This window comes from Mesoplodon densirostris, chromosome 17 (genome assembly GCF_025265405.1).
Source record: "Mesoplodon densirostris isolate mMesDen1 chromosome 17, mMesDen1 primary haplotype, whole genome shotgun sequence".
NCBI classification, from domain to species: Eukaryota; Metazoa; Chordata; class Mammalia; order Artiodactyla; family Ziphiidae; genus Mesoplodon; species Mesoplodon densirostris.
In genome coordinates, this window is record NC_082677.1 from 7,019,845 (window position 1) to 7,033,301 (window position 13,457).

Genomic DNA, 13,457 nt, shown 5'->3' on the forward strand with positions numbered 1-13,457 from the left:
TTGTAAATGGCATTGATTTCACTTGAACATTGATCTATAATATTTCTTAAATAATCGTATGTGGGCTGGCCGTGAGCCGTCTCAGGGATGCCGTGAGTCTAAAACCCACTTCGTTCAGGCCCTGCCGCTACACTGGGTGGCTGATAACCAGGGGCAACTTAATTGGTCTGGTGCTCAACGGTTAATCTGCAAAAATGGAGATAAGAGCCATTTCACAGTGCTCGTGAGAAATAAAAGCACTGATGCTGATGAAGCATTCTAAAACAAAGCCTGGCATTCAACAGTAACTTTTAAATTTTAGTTTTTTGATCCATCCTGATAAGAGCTGGAAGGGTGGGCGCCTGGAGGTAAGGGTGTGGTTCGACTGAAGAGGGAATTTTTCTGTAGTGGTAGAAAAGCTCTATATCTTGCTTAGATTTGGGTTCCAAGGGTATATGCATTTGTCAAAACTCATGAAATGCTACACTTGAGATTTGTACATTTCACTGTAGGTAAATTTACCTCAAAAAAAGAACATTAAAATAGCCGCTATTATTATTAGAGCTGTAGACTCTAATAGAGACCACAGACATATTCTAGGTCCAATCTCCAGAATATGCAGGTGAGGAAAATGAGGCCTACAGATTTAAATAAATGGAGGAGGAAGGAGACATTACTGACCCTGTCATTTTCTAGTAATAAAAGCCTCTTGAGAATTTATGATGGAAAATAGCAAGCTGCTGTGTGTCATCAGTTTTCAGTTGGGGTCACCCTGTCCATAGAGATTTTGTGGAAGGCCAGTGTTCTCTCCAAGACTGCATATTCCTTGGGGGCTTACAATTTCAAGGTCACTTCTGGCTCTGAGCTCTTGTTTTCTCTAAATAGTTAGACTGCCTCACATCTCACCTCCTGCAACGCTTTTTTCTCCTGCTGACACACATGTGGAAAGCAGACTCTTTTCTGTGGTTGTTCGTATAGCAGACTCTTCTGAAGGTTTGGAGCAATCAAAGCGTTCTGAATGAAAGATGCAAATAACCTAAAATTATAATTCCCTGCTCTTAAAAGTCCTTCAGTATCCCAGCGGCCTTGGTATCCACCGACCCCCATCCTCTTTCAGTATGAACCGCAGCTTCCCACTCTCCATCATCTCTGTGGTCCCATCCCTCCCCTCCTCTTTTCTCTCCTTATATAGTACTTTAACTTATCTCTGTCTCCGAATCTATACTTAGGGTCACCTTCCATTCCTAAACTGTTTATCAAAGTATTTTCCTACACACAAAAAAGTGCCTTGCCAAGAGAAACTGTAATGCCAGCTATTAAAATAATTGTCTTCACCCCAGAATATTTCTGCGTATTCTATTTGATTCAGCCCACAGTATAGTTACTCAATAAGTAAGCAGCTTATGCACATGATGTGTTTAGGCTACCTACGGAGTGGATTCAGTTATGAGAACTATTTAGTATAAGTGAGGAAGCAGTTGATAGTAGCTAGAATCTGATATCCAAGAGGAAGAAAAGAAACCAAAGTCTTCGTGATCACAGCTTATATCGTGCAGAAGAAATGACAGCATTCAAACAAGAAACTCCAGAACAAAACCTGAGTATGAAGCAATCACAGAAGCAACACCCGGACCTGTCACCTCTAGCAATTTGGTCACAACTGTGCATATATCTTAAGGCTATAAATAAACTCTCCTTTACTCCTGGGGAAGATGATACTGATCAGCTCCCAGCTGAACACGTTGAGTCAGGGTGACAGGTTCACCTGATCCACTGATCCTTCACCTGGTTTCCTGTGTTCACAGTCACTTGCATTTGCAAAGCAGCTGGCTGGGGTCGCAGTGCAGCCTACAACCATGAAGAGGTCTCCAAACGCAAGGTCCCAACGCATAACCCTCCTTGTTTTCTGAAGTTGGGATCCCAGAGCCTCCATGCAGCAGGACAAGCCCCTTGAGGAGAGTGGATGACAGCAGCGAAAGGAAACAGCTGCTTTGCAGGAAGCTGAAGGAGGGCAGTCACGCACAGGAAGACCACGAGCCACTGAAGCACAGCCTTAAAACACAGCATGGCTCTGGACGGCTGGGAAACTACGGGGACTGCCTGTAAACTTTAGTTGGGTGTTTTCACTGGATACTTTCTACCAGTTGAAGTGATAGTTAAACACACTGTGCAAATTCAAAAGATGGGGCTGAAAGTAATAACAGATTAATCTCCCAAGATAGACAATATGGTCAAGAGCCACCGCCCTCATTAAAGAGACTTTGCAGGAATTCCCTGGCGGTCCAGTGGTGAGGACTCATCGCTTTCACTGCTGTGGCCCGAGTTCTATCCCTGGTCAGGGAACTAAGATCCCACAAGCCACAAAGCAGCAAAAAAAAAAAAAAGAGAGAGAGACTTGGCGCTTCTGGTTCAAAGCCAGAAGTTTTCCCTCAGTTCTCAGCCCCTGGCCTTGGTAGCCTTTGACTTTACCGCCCTCCCTCCTTTGTGCTCCGTGACCTTGGTTCTCTTCAAAGCATCGTCACTGAGTTCTTCACCAGCTCTCCTACCTGCTCCTTAAACATGGGAATGGTTCCCAGCGTTCAGCCCATAGAGCCTGTCTATGTACAAGGCTTCATGTCTTCCCCTGGCAACACTCAGATTTCCCTCACTGGTTCTGGCCCCCAGGTCCCAGCGCTGCACCAAGCATGCAGGGGCTTGTTCTATGGTTCCTAATGTTCTCTTCACCTGGAATGCTCCCCCCTCCACTACATTCTACCTATTCCATCAAAACTAACTCAGGCCTTTACATGGAACCTTTCCAGATCATTCCTGCTCACAATCCTACTGTCCTGCCCTGTACTCACAATATTTCCCACCTATGTCACCCCCGGACAACTAACCATACTGCCTCGTGACAGATCATATATTCATTACTCATCGGCTTTTGTCTTTTCTCCTCACTATGTTTCAAGCTCCTCTGATGTGCATTTCCGGGTATTCCCCAAAACATCTTTATAACATTAACCTGTTCTGTAAAAAGGACGCAGATATTTTTGGTTGGTGGTTCCTTAGCTTGTCCCCTTAGTGCAACCTCCTCTCTGGCGGTCCTCCCCCTTCTAGTACTATACAGGACACATGCAGCCTCTTAATACATCCTGAATCCTGTGGAAAGGTGGGGGGGGCGCCCATATGTATTCAGGGGAGAGGTACCTTGGGAGACAATCCCCTTAAGACTTTTGGTATGGAAGGAGTTCAGGAGATAAGGGGCACTGAGTCCAATGTGCAAAGTCACCATTACCCTTGAAGGTGTCCTAGAGCAGAATTTAGCAGCTCCCATCAGCTTTTTAATATGTAAAATGTGCTAGGCTAAGGTAGCGTCGGGTAAGACGAAATAGAATAGAAAGTGATTGAAAATTAAATGCAGACTGTATCTCATATTCCAGCAAAGCGTTGTGAGGCAGTTACTGAGCTACAGCTTTTCAGCTTCAAACCTACCCTCTACTGCTTTGAGTTGCTGGTGCTGGAACTGCACAAACCACACTTCTCCTTTGTCATCGGGCTGCCGGGGGCCCTGGAGGCAGAGCCTGTGCCGGAGGAAAGGGAGGGACTTGCTCCTTGCCGGTGGCTCCCTGTCCCTGCCAGCAGCAACCCCCCCGACAGCCCTCTAGCCTGGCAGCAGTGTTTCCTGTCTGCAGTTTCTTACGGCTCTTCCAGAACCAGCCTCATCCCGCCTCTTCTCCCTCTACCCCCAACGTACCCCCATCAGCCAGGCAGCGCCCCCTTCAGAAGTCGGGGGCCCAGCTCCATGGTGCCTCTCCTTGAAGCTGCTGGGTTCTGGGTGGTGGTCCAGTGGTCCCTGGTGGCCCAGTGGTTAGGACTCCGAGCTCTCACTGCCAAGGGCCTGGGTTCAATCCCTGGTCAGGGAACTAAAATTCCACGAGCTGCACGGCACAGCCCAAAAAAAAAAAAAAAAAAAAAGCTGCTGGGTTCTGATAACCACAGCCTCCTCTCTGCTCTGATCTCCAGCTCCCAAGGCAGTAGCTGCTTCTTGCAGCTTATTTGTTCAGTCCTCCAACATCTGTTTAACCAATTCCCTACGTTAAATTCTCTCTGTTGAAACACACTCTGGTTTCTTTTTTCCTGACTGGTGGACCGTGACCAATATGGATCATGAAGGAAAATATATTTCCTACTGTGAATGTCGGTGGAAAAGAGTCAAGAACACTACCTTAGAGGAGTCGGGGTTCTTCACTAAACAAGCAGGTGTCCTGCATGTCGAGGGACCAGTCCTGACAGGGAGATGTGCTCTGCAGTTCAGGTCTGCGAAAAGCAAAGACCCAGCTCCTCCCCAGAAGCTGTCCCTGTTGGATGCCAGGCCTCATCTGGCCCCTGAGCCTCACTGCCCATGAGCCTGCAGTGTTCTCCCAGAGCTTGGCTTGAACCCCAAGCTTCGTCTGGAATCTGACCTCTCTCAGAATGTGGAAACTCAGCTTTTTCACTTGCTACCCTTGTATTCCTCATTGGCAAGTGGGAGGAAGCAAATAGCGAATGATGCAAAAAGCCAGGAAGTGGTACCAGAGGCCTCATAAAGTGAACTGGGATTTGGTGAATGGAAGGGAAGGATTAAAAAGATGTTCAGGGCAGCAATTTTGTCTCTCTGATGCTGTCTTTTCTTAAAGGTAATGGAGGAGATAATAAGAGAAGGAAATGAAGAAACTTGTACCTGTGTTTCTGTCTTATCCAGCCAAAATGAGGCTTTGCTCTGTTTTATTCACGAGCTGTACTTCTGCTTCAGTGCTCCCATTAGAAGGGAGACTTTCTTTAAAGACCAGAACTATTTTAGACCAGCCTCACTTAATCACATATTCCTAATGAAAAGAACTGCTCCCCATTTTAGGGATTCAGAATATTTCCTATGTGTGCCAAAATAAACACAAAACCTCTTGGCAGTAGCCTATGGGGATTCTCCTTGCTTGTGATTCTGTATTTCTTTATGCTAATTTAGAAATATGAACAGAAAACTCAGGATTCAAGGTTGTTAAGTGGATTTGTAGCACTCTGGAGTGTTGTGGGTACATAACTCAATGAATGAACCCATAGTCCCCTGTGACAGCTGGAGTCATGGGATTTCTTTGAGCACTGCAGTAAGTCATTGTGAATACTCTGCAAGGTGCTAATACATTTGCAATGCTTCTTTCCCCTAACTATTGTAGGACCTTATATTTAGTAGAAGGATACATAACCAAATGTGCATTACTCGAAAATGCTGGCAAGAGTTACTTCGTTTGTGACAAGCAGAATATCTTCTAGCGAATTGAAAAGCACGTCACCTTCTGATTCAGCCACTGAAGCATGTTACGATGTAGGTGGCGTGTCACAGAGGAAAAGCAGCTTGTGATCAGGTTTTCTAATCTTAGAAGGCAGTCTTGTGGCAAGCAACCTCAGCCATGAAACATTGCAGGTCTGAATGAAAAACGGAACAGTTCAGCTGGGATCTCCTTCCTCCTTCCCATTGCAAGAAAATACAAGCCACTCTAGAGGGACCCTCCCATTCCTGGAATACCTCTTTTTCCCCCCTGGTTTCCTGTGTCCTGTTCTACTGTGACTATAGAATGGAGAATGATGGGGTTGGGAGGCGCAAATTCCATTTCCTTTTCTGGCTCTTGTCTTTCTGCTACATTTTAGGTCTTCTTTGTGATTTATGTGCATAAATGCTACGACATCATAAATACTGGCTGCATGAATCATTCCTAAATGGTTAACTACTCAAGCAAACCGTTCATCATCCCATCTCTCCTTGGTATTCCCTGCTTGTATTCACCAGGCTCCCACCTTCCTTTCTCAAATCTCACCTCAAATTTCATGTTTCCAGAAAACCCTCACTAAGAGCTGTGATAAAGAATTCTAGGGCTTCCCTGGTGGTGCATTGGTTGGGAGTCCGCCTGCTGGTGCAGGGGGCATGGGTTCATGCCCCGGTCTGGGAGGATCCCACGTGCCGCGGAGCGGCTGGGCCCCGTGAGCCATGGCCGCTGAGCCTGCGCGTCCGGAGCCTGTGCTCCGCAACGGGAGAGGCCACAACAGTGAGAGGCTCGCGTAGAGCAAAAAAAAAAAAAAGAATTCTAACAGCCCTTACTCAACCTCATCTCTGTCCCTTTTCCCCCAACTCACGGGTTACCTGTTCCCACTCTCTGAAAGGGAAGTTACAATGACATGAAGTAGGACAGCAATCACACAAGTTTTGTAAAGTGTCTTCTTGATCTGTGCCAGGATTTACAGCCTCATGGCCAATAAGCATTTCAGTTTTGTTTTGTTTAACATGTAAAACAGACATGAAAAGCATAGAGTTGCATAACAACAACACCTGGTACCCACCACATCCTGATTTGCATTTTGATTATTTTTCAGATGCATGTTTTTTGCTATTACTCTATGTTGTAAGCATTCTATAACATTGTTTTATGGGTTTTCAAGCTTTATATAAATGTTATACTATGCTTTCTTGAGATTGCCTTTTTCTGTTCAAAGTTGTGTTTCTGAGGTTCATCTATGTTTATAAACATAAAGTTAGTTCATTCATTTTATTTATTTTATTTGTGTATTATTTCTGGCTGCGTTGGGTCTTTGTTGCTGCATGTGGGCTTTCTCTAGTTGCGGCAAGCGGGGGCTACTCTTCGTTGTGGTGTGCAGGCTTCTCATTGTGGTGGCTTCTCTTGCTGCGGAGCACGGGCTCTAGGTGCACGGGCTTCAGTAGTTGTGGCTCCTGGGCTTAGCTGCTCCGCAGCATGTGGGATCTTGCCGGACCAGGGCTGGAACCGGTGTCCCCTGCACTGGCAGGCGTATTGTTAACCACCGTGCCACCAGGGAAGCCCAGTTCATTCATTCTAATTGCTGTAACAATATAATACAGTTCGTCCATTTTCTATTGATGGATATTTAGGTCGTTTTGAACCTTGATGTCTTCAGGCATTCAGGCTGCTATAACAAAAAAACAGACTGGACGGCATATAAACAACAGAAATTTATTTTTCACAGTTCTGGAAGCTAGGAACCAGCAGATTCGGTGTGAGATTTCTAGTCATGGACAGCTGTCTTCTTGCTGTGTCCTCACATGGCAGATGGGGAGAGGGAGCCCTCTGGAGTCTCTTTTAAAAGGGCAATAATCCCATTCACGAGGGCTCCATCCTCATGACCTAATCACCTCCCAAACGCCCCACCTCTAAACACATACCATTACATTGGGGGTTAGGACTTCAACATATGAACTGGGGAGGTGGGACAGAAACATTCAGTCTATAGCAGTCCACCCTTGGCCCTCCAAAATTTATGTTGTACTCACATGTCAACTCAAAAGTGTCAAGTCCAAAATCTCCTCCAAATACCATCTAAATCAGATATGGGTGAGACTCAAGGTAAGATTTATCCTCAGGCAAATTCCCCAGCTGTGAGCCTGTGAAAGCAAATGTGCCTTGTGCTTCCAAAATACAAAGTGGTAGGATGGACACGGGACAGATATTCCCAGTCCAAAGAGGAGAAATGGGAAAGGAGAGAGCAGAGACAGGTCCCACCCCTGTGGCTCCATGGCTTGTTGGTCCCATCCTTTGAAACCTAGCTGGAGGCCGCCATGCCCTCAGGGCTCCTACCCTCTTTGGACAGTATGGATGCTGCCAAAGTTTGCTGCCCGAGCCGCACCTGGGGCAGCCGAGGAGCATCCTGCCTGAGTGCAGGTTGCAGACATGTGAGGTAAAGCAGTGCCGCCAGCTATCCCTGAGCTTCTGAGAGCGCCAGCGGCCCCTCCTGCTCTCTCCCGCCCTGAACACAGGCCTGTGATGCAAGTAGCAGCCCCGACAATCTCTGAATCACCTTGAGGGGGAAGGAGGGTCATTCTTCCGTTGTCTTGGAGAAGACCTCCTGGCTTCTATGGAGATGGCGGATCCATACCCACCTCCTTATCGAATGCTCGCTTGGCCACATACTTAGTGTTCTCTCCCAAAGAGCCCTTCTCATTCTTTTCAATACGGACACTCTGAGAATTTTACAAATCTTTAAGTTCTGTTTCCTTTTTTTAGTAACAATTTCATCTTTTTTTTTTTTTTTTTTTTTTTTTTGCTGTACACGGGCCTCTCACTGCTGTGGCCAACAATTTCATCTTTAAGTCATTTCTCTCTTTTCACATTTTACCCTAAATAGTCAGGAAGAAATCAGGCTACTTCTGCAACTCTTTGCTTAGAAACTGCTTCAGCTAAATATCCAAATTCATTGCTTGCAAGTTCTAACTTCCAAAAAACATTAGAACGTGAACACAATTCAGTTCTTTGCCACTTTATAAAATGTACGGCCTGGGCTTCCCTGGTGGCGCAGTGGTTGAGAGTCCGCCTGCCGATGCAGGGGACACGGGTTCGTGCCCCGGTCCGGGAAGATCCCACATGCCGCGGAGCGGCTGGGCCCGTGCGCCATGGCTGCTGAGCCTGCGCGTCCGGAGCCTGTGCTCCGCAACGGGAGAGGCCACAACAGTGAGAGGCCCATGTACCGCAAAAAAAAAAAAAAAAAAAAAAAAAAAAAGGTCACACAACCACACACAGTCACACAGTGAGTGAATAACTAGAACTATATGGGATTCTAAGTCATAATACGACCACTTGTTACAAGGGAATAGCAATCAGAAACCTGGATTCTAACCCCAGCGCTGCTAGCTACTTAGCTGTGTGATCCTGGACGTGTCATTCAGCCTTTCTGAACTTAATTTCTTCACCTGTAAAAAATGTACATGATAATACCTTCCTTGGCTGCCTCACAGGGTCTTTCTGAGGACAAAGCTGGTGGTATGTTGAACGTGCTTTATAACTGGGAGGGTGTTCCACAGATGTCCGGTCTCAGCAATCTTTGCTAACAAAATAAGGAGAGTAATAGTTGTTATCATCTTTTTACTTTGACAGGGCCTTTCATTGCAGCCTTTCAATAATTTTGCAGCATATTATTACCAATACAACACCCTTGTTGCTACCATCTCTACAGGTATGCCGGCAACTGGCCAATGAGGGAGGAGGAAGTTTCTTTCTTCTAGAATGAATTTAGAGCAGTGTCATCTGGAGAAATTTAAATATACAGGCATCCAGGCCTCACACTGAGGCCAATTAAATTTTAATCTGGGGGTGGGCAGGAACTGGGCATCAGGAGTTTTTAAAGTTCCTCAAGAGGACTGACATGGGCACACCTCTATATTTAAAATGGAGTACCTAGATAAACAACAAAGACCTACTGTAGAGCACAGGGAACTATATTCAATATCCTGTAATAAACCATAATGGAAAAGAAAAAAAATGGATTACCAACAAGGACCTACTGTAGAGCACAGGGAGTTCTGCTCAATATTATGCAACAACCTAAATGGGAAAAGAATTGAAAAAAGAATAGATACGTGTATACGTATAACTGAATCACTTTGCTGTACACCTGAAACTATCACAATATTGTTAATCAACTATACTCCAATATAAAATAAAAAGTTTAAAAAATAAATAAATAAATAGAGTTCCCCAAGAGATTCTAATTTGCTGCTGAGCTTGGGACCCACCACTGTAGAGACTACAAGTCTGTCTACTTGTTCCAGAGAAGGAAGCGCGTAACCTGAGGATGTCCGAGGTCACTTGGGAAAGTGGTCCAGAAGTTGGACCTCGGACCTCAAAGATCCTAAAGTGCCACCATCACATATGCAGCAGACCTCCTTTCTGGACTGGGACCTTTGGAGGAAAGCCTGGGCAATGTGTGTGGTGGGAAAGATGCTAAACACACGGGAGAAGCCTGAACAGTGCAGAGTACCCTTCCTTATCACTGTTCCTCTATTAAGGTCTGCTTCTCAGTAACTTACTGCTTCCACAGTAACTTCCCTACATCATAAGGACTGGAAAAGTGAATACATTTATTTAAAAAAAGAAATCTCAGAAAATAAGCAAATATTCTACAAGTGGCCAATCCTATAATTTTTCCCACCGATAATAAGGAAATACTCATGTGTTATTTAATGTTAACTTCTTCCACTCAATTCCAATGCACTTGCAAATTAACATGTTCTGTATGTTTCATTATAGAGTTAACCAAATAAGCATAAAATTACGAGTGTCATATATTTCATATCTATTAAAAGTATTTAGTTTCTAGTAAAAACACAGGTTTAGCTGTTTGGTTCAAATTTCTTAAAAGAAATTTCCATTATTGGAAGAAAATATCCAGCAAAAAGCCAGGGTATTACTATAATCAGAACTTTGCTTTTGTGTCTTCATAGGAGACAAAGTAACACTTCCTCAAATACTCACTTCTGAATTCCCTTCTCATATCAGAAATGGAGAAACAAAGTAAATAAAATGATTTGATTTTTCAGGATCCCCCTTTAGATGTGGGCACCAGATTTTGATACTTTTACGGGTGGTGGGGGACATCCTTACCCTTAAACTGGTCCCATTAGAAACTATCTCAGGCTGAGTTACATGGTCTCATTTGATCACTTCTCTTATAAGACTTGAAACAATTTGGTTGGAGTAAACTCCTCTTACAAATCCTGGAGATTTAAATACTAAAGAGATTTATCTCTCATCTGAGAAGAGTTTATGGTCCAGAGCAATGGCCTGGAGACAAATACTCCGGCCTCTGTGACCCCACAAAAGCAGTAATTAGGCAGCACTTTATCCTAATGCAGTGAGGGTGCAAAAGATGGAGCAGGGCTACTCTCTGGGGTTTAGGAATGAAACTGGCTTCCCGGAGAGTCAACAGAAGAAATCAGGCAACCTAAAAATATTTAAAGAGCTAGGACACCCAGGGGAGAATTTCCAACTATTTAAGTGGAAAAGATTAGCATCTGCTAAGTCCGAAAAGGAGATTTTTAATGAAAAACTCAGCAAAGTGCAGACTTTATGACATCTTTAAAAAAAATAATAATAATTAAGATCATACCTATCATATACAGAGTAATCAGAGACTTTATATTTTCTCTACAATGACCTAAGGAAAAGAATCTAAAAATAGACTCTACAGATAATGAGCTGTTCTTTCTCCAGAGTTTGTTAGAATCCAACACCTTTATCATACAGGCGGTACGTTCCATCTCATCATCTCTCAGGCATAAATCTTGACATGGTCAAGATCTTTTCCTCTGGCCTCTAATTACAATTCTGTTTCTTATTCCTCAACATTGTCTACATTTCATATGCTCCTCATATGAATGAGATGCATTGTGTGTTGTGGTTAAACGCTTGGGCACCAGGCCCAGCTGCTTGGCCCAAACTCTCTGACCTTGGCAATGATTTCCCCACTTTGTGCTTTGGTTTCCTTGGCTGTAAAATGGGAATAACAGCCTCAGTGGGTTGTCAGGAGAATTAAAGCAGTTATGCCATGGAAAAACACTTGGGAAAGTGTCCGGCACACAGTCAGAGCTCAATAAATATTTGCTATTGTTATCACCACACTTTGCATTTCCTTAGTGCTTACAAAAAATATTTAAGATCTATACATATGTTTTAAAAGATGCATGGTCTAACAAAGGATTGTTTTCAGATTCTTGGATTTGCTTGCATTGAAAGTCTCCACACACCATTGAATTACACATTTAGAGGATTTTTTTTTTTTTACATATAATCCTAAAGCCCAGGAAGTATTCTATAATGTGATCCCTGATCTCAACCTGTTTATACTGGTTATTTAAGAAAGAGAATATAGGCTCATGAAACGCTCCTTAAAAGTCAAAAGCAGATCGTGATTGTGTATAAAGTGAGTAGTTCAGACCATAACAGCTACAAAAATATGGAAGAGAAAGAACTCGGAGGGTACAAAGTCTTCACTGTGTACATAAAGTTGACAGAGAATAGCACGTGGAGCACGACACACAGGTAAGGAAGATGAAGGGATGTTCCAACAGGAGGGTCGCCATGAAGATGAGGGCAAGTGAATGGAACCGCCCACCTGAAACAGATGGCCTGTGCTTAGAATTAGGTGAGATGGGTTGACAAAGCCACTCCAGGTACAGGCTGCATGGCTGAGGGCTTCAAAGGCCAGACTGAAGCGTTTGATTTCGCCCCAAGAGGTCCTGAAATTGTGTTAGTTGGGAAGTGGCATAAACACAGTTACATGCAAGACAGGTTAATGTGGGGAGAGACCAGAAGCAAGGAGAAACGTTGGATGGCTTTTAATAATAATTTAAACATGAGGTGATGAGGTCCTGAACCAAGGCGGGGACCTTGGGAACAGGAAGGGACGGTCATGAAAGGCATGACTGTCCCCTTCACTTCATTTTCGCAGCCGAAGTGTTCCCTAGACTGTGTTACCGGAGCACACCAGGTGCCCCCAGGAAACAATTCCAGCGTCCTGGTGGACCCTCCCGTCCTGATCCTCATCTGCTTCCTCTTGCCCTTCTGTCCTACGTGTGTGTCACATAGATTCCAGACAGTAAGATAAGATCATATTCGTCTTGCTCCCTCTGAAGGTCATATAGTATTTCCCAATTGTGTAGGGTTTTAAAATTATTTTTTATTTGAATTGCTGAATAATTTTTAATTAACAAGTCATTAGTTAGTAGTTTAAAAGGTTAGAAGAGTATGTACTTTCAATGGATGTAGTTTATTGTACCTAAATTATTCCTCAATAAAGTTGATAAGGGGCTTCCCTGGTGGCGCAGGGGTTAAGAATCCGCCTGCCAATGCAGGGAACACGGGTTCGAGCCCTGGTCCGGGAGGATCCCATGCTCGGCCACCACCACCTACGAGTGCATCTCATCTTCACGAGGAGAACAAGGATCTTAGCGTATTCTTTGCATCTCCCACAGCTCTTAACACAAAACCTCGTACAGAGACACTTAGTAAACATTCATTGAGAGAATTAACGTTTCCTATACTCACTATTTCCCTTTTATGTATATAAAAGGAAAATAGTGCAACACTCATAATGTCTCTTTTTCAGAGAGACTCTGAGTTTTTCTTAGATTCTCAGCCTGTTTTTCAAGCACAAATGGATTCACGACTGTGTCAATCATATTCTCCAACTTGTGCACGTACCAAACACACCCCACCTGTCACTGCACAAACAGAAATCTCCTCTATGATTGCGTCTGCTGGGGGGCAACAGGCAAGTGGTTGGTGCTTTTAACTTTTTCTGGAGGGAGGGCTAGCTATGATAGTTTCAGTTCTCTGAAAAATGAATCCAAAACAATAAAACAGGCTGAATGTTTTCCTCCAGTAGAAGAAAAGCAAGCAAATCCTACTACAGGTAAATTGAAATCTTCAAATAGACCCATAACGCATCGCTGAGACATTCTTGAGATAATGGCTTTAGTTAGACTGGGGCCACAAATCTTTACATTTCTTCATTCGCCTGGCAGGACTAATGAGATTTTATGGCGGGCAAACTGTTTATCCCTTGGGTGACATTGGCAAGAACAAGTATATGTTTATCAATCAAGAGTTTTCTGCACTGCAGCTTCCTTCCTCACAAAAGACTGCCCCAGCCGAGATCACAGT